The sequence below is a fragment of the Orbicella franksi genome, chromosome 2 (genome assembly GCF_964199315.1).
Source record: "Orbicella franksi chromosome 2, jaOrbFran1.1, whole genome shotgun sequence".
NCBI classification, from domain to species: domain Eukaryota; kingdom Metazoa; phylum Cnidaria; class Anthozoa; order Scleractinia; family Merulinidae; genus Orbicella; species Orbicella franksi.
The window spans coordinates 28,384,728-28,395,775 of record NC_138146.1 but is presented as its reverse complement, the minus strand read 5'-3'; the positions used below and the strand labels follow the sequence as shown (position 1 = coordinate 28,395,775).

At 40.8% G+C, this 11,048-nt stretch overlaps 1 protein-coding gene across 1 annotated transcript in view; it reads right to left on the bottom strand.

Moving 5' to 3' along the window:
- Positions 1-10,181: 10,181 nt before the first annotated feature.
- Positions 10,182-11,048, bottom strand: part of LOC145479086 (uncharacterized) — a 243,610-nt gene continuing 242,743 nt past the window's right edge. Inside the window, exon 2 of the mRNA XM_081457341.1 lies at positions 10,182-10,195. The gene's annotated coding sequence lies outside the window, so the exon portion shown is untranslated. The remainder of the gene's footprint in view (positions 10,196-11,048) is intronic.

The window sequence follows — 11,048 nt, the reverse complement described above, 5'->3', positions numbered from 1 at the left end:
CACTTGTGACTGAGAATATCAAAACCTTGCGTTCTTCTTGTGCTTATGCTTATGCTTATGCTTATGCTTATGCCCATGTCGTTATTATGTCCAGTGAGGACATGTTGGCATAAGCATAAACATAAGAATAAGCGTAAGACTATCAGCCAATCAGCGAGCACTTTAGGCTTATATGTCAACGATCTCCTCACTCAACATAAGCATAAGCATAAGCATAAGCATAATAATAAGAAAGCTTATGCTTATGTCGCGGCTATCCTAACTAGCGCATAAGTTTTTTATGCTTATGTTTATGCTTGTGCTTGCGTCGCAAGTGAGGACCGGCCGAAAATGTTTTTCTTTACTAATTTAACATTCATCAACTTTAACCCTTTGAATACCAATTATGCATATATGCGTAATTAATGGTCGTGCTCTTTGTACCACTTGTGACGTCATCAGTTTAAATGTCATCAGATATTCTTGATAAGCAGATAGTAGTACTAGGCTAGGCCTTTCCGTACAATGGTCGGGTTTAGATATCGACGACATTCCGACGTCGCAAATCGAAAAACAACGTTATCAGTTTTGGTGCAAAAACAGTTTTAAAATGGTCCACTACGCCTATGATTGATCAAGGACCATTTCCAGGCTTCGCCCGTAATTAACATCCAACTTTTCACGGCAGCCAGAAAGAACATGCAACGCTAAAGGTAGCCAGTGTAAAAGGGCCAGGAAAAACAGAAAGGAAAGGGGCAACAAACAAAATTGAGAACGGTTAATGGCAGCAAAAAAAAAAACCCGAAGTTCAAATTTTGGCTTATGCGCATGCCCGGAATTGAAATATTGCACAATTTTGTACCTAATCCTCGAAAAATCTCTCCTTTTATTAAAAAAAAAGCTTTCTTAGCAAAACTTAGGCTTATTTGGCGTCATGGCAGCTAAAAAACCTGACTAAACGGTTAAAAACGGTATTTTTTGGTGAACTGTTTGGTATTCAAAGGGTTAATAAAGACCATATCACAAATAAACAATCTTTTTTAAAAAAAATCGCGTCATGTTAATCAACCTGCATGAAATCAGTACTTTTCGTCGTTGATCAAGTCAAAGCATAAATAAAACTTTTTCATCGTACGTAGCCATCGTGTGGTGGCTAATGTAGTATGATATGATTTTTCCATTTTCCAATTGTTAAAAAATCAGGTTAAAGCTACAATGCAAATTGCAAGAACGTCTAACCTGCCAAGTGTCCAGCATCACTTATATAGAGCGTCTAGAAGGGGTAAAATGGAAACTGGGATTGGCCTGTGTTTGCTCTGAGAAAATGGGATTTAAGTCACTGGGGCTAGTATTTGGTCACTGGGAATGGGAAAAAATATCATAAATGAGAATAGGACGAATATTTTGTAACCATGACTGGGTCCTTATGACTGGGGTTGAGAAACGTCAGAAATTTGTTTAAGCACCTTGTGCGTGTCACTTATTTTGAGTATGTTGATCCAGGGCTAGCATGTGCTGATCGCATGTGCTGATCGCATGTGCTATTTTGCGCCGAAGGGCCTGGATTTGCGATCAACGATATTTGTGTAGAGCAATGCGTGCAACCTCCAGACAACGATAAGCTTAATACAATGGACAGGTATGAAAGCTAGTGAAACGGTCTTGAAACCAGCTGAGCCAATTTGAATTCAACTGAAAGGCGCAGAAAGAATTCCAAGCGAAAGTAATGAGCCACCTAATTCAAATAAGGATGTCAGTTTACCTCCAGCGTCTCCTAACGACGAACGGGTAGACAGCTTTAGTGCGAGTAACATTGACAGTGACTCTAAAGAAGAGTTAGACAGCCAGCACAACACTGAGCATGATGCGTCCGACCAAGCTGGGAAGAATAAGAACACTTACAAGTCGGATGACAGATTCCCTGCAGGCAGGACTGTGAAATGGCAGGAACTTGTAACATAAATAATCGCTATAACTTCCCTACTTTAACGTTTTAGTAAATAAAGGATGTTATCATCTTCAGAAAATCTTCGTAAATCCTCGTAAATTTTTGGGTCTTTGTTGGGTAGTTTCTTGAGAAGCCGAAATTTTGCGGATGTGAGGAGAAAAGAGCTGGTATGTATAACACTGAAAATTTTTCTTAATCCTGCTTGTGCGAATGGATCATAGTCCACGCAGCTCTGGCCCTCTCTCTGTCACGCGACGCAACGCTACGCTCTCGTAGCGTTGTGTGGCAGAGAAGGTCCAGAACTGGACGAATGGGATCAGAGAATTGGGAAGTGGGATTTGGAAAACAAATGGACCGGGAAATGAGATTGGTACCCCGTTGAGGACCCTCTATATACCATCAAGAGATCATAGTCTTTTCATACCATTCACCTGTCTAACAAAGCCCGCGTTTCTTTCTAAGTTTTTGAACTTTACAATTACGAAATCAAATCGGTGTGCAAATGGTGCTGCCTGCTGCTTTGGGGCTTTTATCAGCAACTTGATCCCGAGGGCGGGGAAAACCGCGGTTTTTATAGTACCAGGTAAATGTTGGATTCCCGATCTTGAACCGGGCATGGGAAAGAGGGTCTCAACAGCCTTTGCAGGGTTAATTTTGCATTTGCTTTACAAAATGGCCTGGTACTGCCTTTCATCCACGTTGGATTCATGGTAATGCAAATGAGAGAAGGTAATCGCGAATAGGGTTATTTTCTGGAAAGAGCATAACGAGACATTGAACATGAATTTTTCGTGATTTCGTCAAAATGAATTTCTTTAAACTATATGCAGACTGCTTGATTTTCTTTCGTCTTTCTCTGTTAACGATGTCAGTTGAACTCAAGTTTCGAGCCTTTCGCGTTTGTCACAAACGCGAAAGGCGTGTGTGTTAGCCTTTCGTTCAACGCTGTTCAAGCAAATTTGCGGGAGTTCTCTATTGTCGGACTAACTAAGGACTAACTCAGCCTACATAAGGGACCGTTCATTTTTTATAAGGTAGGGGGGGCTGGTGGGATTTGGGGGGGAGCCATGGGAAAAAAATGGCTTTCGAGGGGGGACCATCCCAAAAAAATAAGGGAAAAAGGGGGGGTCACGTGAAATATTTTAGTAAAACTTTAAAATGGCATAATGTTTGAATATAAAAAAAATTGCTATAGAATAAACATAGAAGGCAGGATACAAATTTATTACAAACTTTCCTTCTGCTTTAAAAAAACGTTTGGCGACAAAAAGCATTTGTAGCTACTGAAAAGAAGTATTTAACACTGTTATTTTCGAATGCAACTTTCACTGGCACTCATCTTCATCTTCGCTGTCATCGAGTTCTTCGTCGCCGCTTGTGCTGCTATGGAAGTCTGTTTCACCAATGCTGCAAGAAGCAGCAATGCTTTCCGTCAGAGTGTACTCTTCAGGGTACATGAAGGTGTAAACATAATCTTTGACTTCCTGCTCAAGGTTTGTGGTGAAATAATTCCCTTCCAAGAGCTGTGCAATGTATGGCCCATCTCTTCTAAATAACGACGTGGCAACATCCTCAACTTTAATACACTCTTCCGGGACGGCCGTTCTAGGAGGGTACACAAGGCATTGTGGAAGATCATTTCCTAGCGAGTTTCCAACACAGATTCCATAAACTCGTTGGACGTTGTTTTCAGTCCGCTTCCTCTTTCTTTCATTTGACTTTCTGCGGTTTTCTTTTTTCCTTCTCCTTTTGTTGATGTGCTGTTTGAGTGTGCCCTTGAATATGCTGTTATAATTGCTCTTCTTATTTTCTAGTGCTTCCATGTCCTGCGTGACCTTCGTCAACTTAGCTTCTATACATTTGATCTGTTTTACATTAAAACTGTGGGCAAATTCTTCGCCCTGCTTTAAAGCAAGCCCATTGGACTGAAAGAGTGTGGAATCGTGTTCCTTTACATCTTTCAATATGACATTCAACTTTTCCACAATTGCTCTGACCTCTTTGATGGAAAAGTTCAGTTTTCTTCCATCACTGGGCTTCAACTGGTACCCTGGCACGGAAAACTCACCCGCCCTTTCTGAACAGCCATCCGCACTCAGAAAGATTGCTTCTTTTGCTTGTAAGATGTCAAACTGCCTAGATCGTTCAGCTGTAAACCTTTTCTTAAACGACTCGTCGCTTTCGCCATTATTGCGCATTTTGGAATTTTGCGCATTTAAAAAGCAGCAAGAGTGAGAAAGTAAAGGCAATTGTAAGACATTCATGCTTGCAGCAGAAGAGGCCTCTCAAAGCTGGCCAACCAACACTGAGAAATGCCAGGACATTGACACAAAATGACAACAGGGCAAGTGCTGACAGCAGTGAAACGGATGAAAGTGACAATGATGAGTATGACAGTGATGCCATTGACTCTGGGGGAGAAGATGACTCAAATGACGTCATTCTTGCATTCATCAATTCAGATGAGGAAGATGCCAATGAAAGGCCAAATGCCACACGCTCAGGGCGAGCCATAACTAGGAGATCCGAAATTGACTTCTCTTTCTTTTGATTTGTTTTTTAAACAACAGCTCTCTGTCGTATAGGGATTGTAAATATTGTCTTCATAGTGAGCACAATAACGTGAAGTAGGGGGATAATAGAGAAATATTAAAAAAGTTGAAATCTAAATATTGTTTGTTCAATTTTTTTTTGGGGGGGGGTCATCCCCAAAAATGACCGCTATAAAGGGGGGGTCATGTGAAAAAATTGGTAAGCTGAGGGGGGGTCATGCGATTTTTAAATGGTGCTTCCCAAATCCCACCAGCCCCCCCTCCCTCATAAAAAATGAACGGTCCCTAATTGCAAAGGGCGCGAAATTGTAGTCCACGCGACAGCCGACGCACAGCTATTGATAGTGTTAAGAGAAACGAGGTAAGTTGCCCGTGACAACACCGTAATTTTAAGGCTAAAACAAACTTCCGTCGTGCGTTACTCAACTGATAATCGTAGTAAGTGGAGATGTTCAATTCCCTAATATATTTGGTGTTGGTCAGATAGCAATTATTAGCCTGTTCCGTGTCCTGGACAGGAAGACACGAGGCTGTCAGTTTACTAAGAAATTCAGTAACCGTCGCGTCGAATCGATCGGGCAGATCGACGTTTTGAGCCTTAACACTCTGTCCGAGTACTAGCCTGTGTCATAGCCGCCTCTCCCCGGGAAAAAAAATTAGGTCAAGTTCACCTGTGAAGTCTCTCAGTTTGATGGATAGATGGAAGGGTGGTTGGATGGATAGGTGAACACGTGACTACACTAGCTACCTAAAATATACATTTCCTCTTTCAGAAGACACAGCTGAAAGGTTACACAACCGCAATACATGTCCGCGCTTGTCACCCACAGCAAAGTCACGTTGGCACGTTCGCAAAACTTCAATTCACATAAAAGTTATCTTGTTTTTGTGTTTCAGTCCTTTTACAAATAACGCTCTGCAGGAAAATTATATCACTAAGATACTGATTCATCAACACCTCTCGCACGCAAACTGCAAAATGCACCTTATTATCTAGGAACGTGTTTCTTGTTCTTAGGTTACGCAATATGACAACCATTGTAATAATACATGTATTCCCATCTAAGCGCGAAAAACAGAAATGCATTCCATCCCCGTTCAACAACAACAACAACAGCAAAACGAGAAACGTTGCAAGGAGGAAGTCAAAGTGACATGTTTTGTTAAGCAAACGCCTGAATTTGGTCAATATAAGAGAGACAGTTTAAGTAGTACGTGCGCGTGGAGTAAACATGCCTTGCCAAAGTTACGTGAACGTTTAATGCGCCATTGTCACTTCCTGATTATCTCCACTGGTTAGTTTATCCATCCTGTTCGCAGAATGTCTTTGTCATTTTAAACTACGAGCATTGACACCGCAGCTGCGGAGATCCCAGGAAACACTGACACTAGCAGCAGGGTGACCTGCAGCAGATTTGCGTCATACGGAGGGTTCCTAGTGTAGCAACTGTGACAACTATGCAATCCTGAAACCGCAGTTTAACGCTGGCCACTTAACAAACTTAAGCCTCTAGGCTCCATGCCAAAGAGGCTTCATTTTCCCTACTTCATAGTTTGCATGTTACAATAACAACACCAACAGCATCATCGTTATTTTCTCAATATAAATATGAGTATTTAACATTCGTAGCATATTTCATATATGTAGCAAGTTACAGATAGAGCGGTTTCAGTTCAATTGAGTGTCGTAAAACCAAAACCAAAACCAAAACCAATTACTTACCAATTAGACTTCTCAGCTAATCTCAAACTGTAGTAAAACCGAAACCAAAACCAAAGTAATTGTCTAATTACTTTCGACGCTCAACTGAAAACCGCTCTAAGTGACATTTGTAATCTGGTTTCAATGAGATTGGAGGCTAAATGAAACGTTAGGTTTTCGAGTTGACCTCCGGTCTAGTTATGTCTACTTGAAGGACAGGAGAGATGAAGGAAGAATTTACAGCTTAGTTTAGTTCAAGGGAGACAAAAGAATAAAAACCAAAAACGTGTACGCCCTGAAGAGTCTATAAAACCTTGTTGGAGATGACTGGAAGGGAGTCAGCAGCGAGGGATGTTTGCCCGATGAGATCTAGCTCCCTTGAAGTTCTGAATTCAGAGGAGGGTGGACAGGGTCCCAAATTATTCTCTCACTCTTAAGTTCTTGAACAGGTCGTCCACCGGTCTGAAATGCAGCGTGAGAATTTCAGAAAAATATGAGTGTTCAAATGTTGTTGTTTATAGTGGTCAATGCGCTTTGCTACACGTAGTTATGTAGTTCGCAGGTATCACATAAACTGAAAGAAACAAATATATCAACTAAACATAATAATTGATTCATTTCAAATGATACATTTAAAATAGGTTATATGTGAATTTCGTTTTTGTAGTGCATCGGAGACATTGTGTGTGTTGCAATAAAATTAATTTACTGAACTCAACAGCAATGGTAAGTTGGGTGGGGCTGGCTGCAGGGTGAGCAGGGTTGTCTCCTGTTTCCGTCGTAATCAGTGTCCCAAATCAGACTTTCGTCAATTCACTAACTGACTATAGGGAAACTGATGAACATGCAGCCAGGACCAAAAGCGCAATGTAATAAATGGAGGCAGCGTTGACCGGGTGGTTAGGGCGCCGGACTTGAAATCCGGAGGTCGCGGGCTCAAGTACCGCTCTGACCACTAAGCTGGAGTTGTTTCTAGTTGGTAGACCCCAGTTCAACTTCTCGGTAATGCATGTAAATAGCCAACTGGTCTGCCTCCTGCCCAGCTGGGATTTTTGTAAGCCTATTCACACAGTCAGAACGACAGAGGAAAAAAGGCAACCAAACTTGTGAACAGCAAATGAGTTCACGTGAGCGGGACACCGCTTGAATTGAAGGAACGCGTGCCTCTGTTGCAGTCTACGTGGTACCTAATTTGCTGTCTTCTCCGCTGAGAATCACGGCACCGCTCACGCCGGATAGTTGATTGATCACGCATAGACGAGTTTAAAATATTATTTATAGGTATAGGAAGGACTTCAGGCTTCAGACTACAGACAAATTATAGCAGGCAGTGTACATTTGTCCGGTTGTATATTCTGAAGATACACCTTGCAAAAGGCAGTTTTTCCCCTAACAAGGAGTGGGCAAGTAAATACAAGCTAACGAAATAAAGTAATACTTGGTTATCTCCGTCATGATGCTGAAAAGTCACTACTGAGCACATGGGCACGTAGTAAATCTAACTGAGAACTGAGGATCCTGTAGTCTTTGTAACTCGCCCCATCGGGCAGCTGAAACTCGAAACGAGGTTACAGGGCCTCTGCCCCGGATGTCTTGGATGATCCCTTTTGCTGAGAAAACAAGAAGTGAACAAGAAGTGTTATTTATGTCTTGTTATGTCAGACATGATCATGGTGTGGAATGACAAGATTCCAAAGCACAGTAGTATGACTGGAACTCCAATATATCCAGCTGTTATGGAAAGAGGTTTTTTTCCCCTGAAATCATATTCTACTTCCACATTGTCGGAATTCGTGACCCGTATCGGCGGCCACCCTCAATATTTTAACTTAAATTTTGCTGACATATGCAGGGTTACCCACCGGAAATGGTTAAGCGTTGACGCTGTTTACTAATTTTAGGTCGGTGTTTTATGTAATTCGAGTGTATCTCGTGTAATCACACCTGCTTGGTGACAAGACTCGACAACCGGAAGGAAGAAGCATTTGAATTAATCAAGAGACGATAGTTCATCATCTCTTGAAGTAATTCAATTCATCGACACACAGGAATTTAAATACTGCAATATTATCTTCTTCTGTTAAATCAACTTTTATTTTGTACAATTTCAGACAAAACATTATTTTCGAAGATACCGTGTAACTGACTGAACGATCAGACATTGTACGTAAGCAGGCAACATATTAAATCAAAATTTTTGATTTTATATAATTCTTGATCCAACATTTTCATTCATTTCATTCAATGTTTGTTTATGCATGACGAACAATGTTTGACTGGTACTTCCAACATGATGCTAGTCTCTTTCGAACAAAATAGAAAAGAATGTGAAATCGTTTAGGAACTTTACGTAGGGTAATAAAAATGAAGACTGTTTAGCGCTGAACTAGATGAATCCGAAGTATTTTAAGGCGCTAAAATGTCATGAAATGTCCGGGTTGAAAACTTGGGTAATTCTTTACGTAGCATCCCTACTCAGCCAGTAGCACTAGCTAGCACTGTAAGCTTGGGAAAGGAGAAAGCGTGAAAAAGTTTCACATATTTTCAGCTGCTGGAATGCAACATGTTGAGCGTACGTTTTTGCCCCGGGAAGCAGTGATTAAAATGAGTTTGGGCTAACAATTAGGGAAAAAGTCATCAAAGTTGCCGACACCATTTTGCTAAAGATAAGAACAATAGTTGTAAATATTTCATTGTTAAGAGGCCCTTAAAAATCTTCAGAAACTCTGTTTACAGTCATAGCGACCATTACATGCATATTTTCGTGATCATAAAAAACGTGGAATCAAGTCTATCATCTCCGACTTGCGTCAAAAGCGCGGCGTTTTTCAGTCGACCTTGAACTCTGGTTAAGTCTTTGAACAAGTAAACAACACATCAGCAAGAAATTAATAATAAGAATGAGTTCATGAATTCCCTCACGGTTTTCTCTGAGCACTAAACAGAAGCTGTTACACTTTAAAAAGTACCCACGCTAAATGCATGCAACTGACGACCATTGGCCGCCAAAACTCAGTGTTTCTGAAATGATCACGGTATCACGGTATCAGAAGGAGAACTAATTTGATATTAAAAATGTTACTTTACGTTCGTGTGTATACGTACTGTTGACGTAGCGCTTAATATTTAAGGAAGGTATTGATTTTATAGTTTACAAGTATAAAATCTGTAACTCTCTCGGTGGAAACATTAATTGGACACGCAATTCTTGCAACTTCCCACTACATTTTGACTGCGTCCTGAGGCGTTATAATTGATTTAGTAACATACGGTTGAGTAATTTAACAAGTTCTTTTTACGAGGCTGTAAATCTCGTGGTAAACATTGTATGTAGATGCGGATATTTGCAAACAAAGTCAATGTCAAAACTCAGTTAAGAGTACAAAAGTTAAAAGTAGTGTGTGATGTTAGACCTCATGTGACATGAGTGCGGCAAGCGACGCGTACGCACGCGCGTCTGAATAAACATTGCGTGAGCAAGATGCTCTTCCAAATATCAACAATTTCCAAGACAAGGAACTTCCGAAAAAGGCAGTAAAACAAGGTTCATCTGTTATCGCTTTTAGATACCTTGATAATACCTTGGTGAATGTCGGGAAACCATGCAAGTATCCGGGATATACGATTACTTCATACCATAGCCATTACCGTTACAAATTTCTTCAGTCAAAGTCCACATGTTCTGACATTAACAGAGTGATTAGTCTTCAGAAAAAGGAAAAAAAGCCGGTCTGACAGGGGAGTCCTGTTTTTTTAAGACTGTCGGCCCTTCTCTGATTGGACAGAGCTCAAGAAAGGACTGATCAAAGATCAACCAGTGCAATTTCAGTTACACTTATACAAGAGACCCTCTTGTAATCTTTTGTTTTTGTATGCTTTTCTTACCGTTCTTGTAATCTTTAGTGCATGTGTATTTCAATATCACCGGACATACCATCTTACACCCGCTATCTTTTCCTTTGAGCGTAGACTAAACACGATTGTGACGGCCGGGAGCCGTGACTCAGCCGTATGCTGTAGCCTCGGGAAGGATATAAATTCTCGCGTGAACGTCGGTGAATAAAAAGTAAATAAAGGTAAAACGGAGGTCTATTTCGAAATAGAAAATATTACACCAGAAAAGGAAAAAATAATCGTGACTACGTCACGTGCACGAGAAGGCGACAAGCCATTTCGATTGTTTATTCACTCCCAGCTCCCAGCTCTCACCATTTGCCTCTTTGCCTTTTGATTAGCATAACCTTCGTTTCTAAAATAGATTCCAGGCGAAGAAATCTTGGCTTCCTAAAAGGTTCCCCGACCTGAAGGGAATCATTTTCACTGAAAAAAAAATCATGCTTGTTTTCGTTTGCATGTGGAAGGAAGTTCAAAACGTAAGGGGAAACATCATTTTCGAATGAAAACATTTTTGTGTTTACGGGGCCTGAACAAATAAAGTTATATGAATGCAAAAAGGGAGCGATTGCATTTACATATCCACATCAGTTGACGGTCGTCTCATCTTTTGTTTTGAAATAATAATCAGTCACCATTAATACTATATTCAACCACAAGGCCTTTTTTAACTGTTTTCTCTCTTTTTGGAAAAGAGATCTGTAGGTGGAGACCACATTTTGGCAATTCTCCATAACAAATTCCTGCTCATTTTGACCTGTGGTCAAATTCTCTAGTCTGTTAAGCTTTACGTACGTTTCTTCTGTGGATTAGAAGAAATCAGTTCAAAGGGCGAATTATCTGGTTCTGCAAGATCTGCAATTTGCACGGTTATGTTGCCTGACCTCTCGCCCGCGGGCTATTGTGACGTCGTTACAAGTGGCGGTGCATTCTCTCACGTACCACGATGATACACCAGCCACATTGTTAAGAG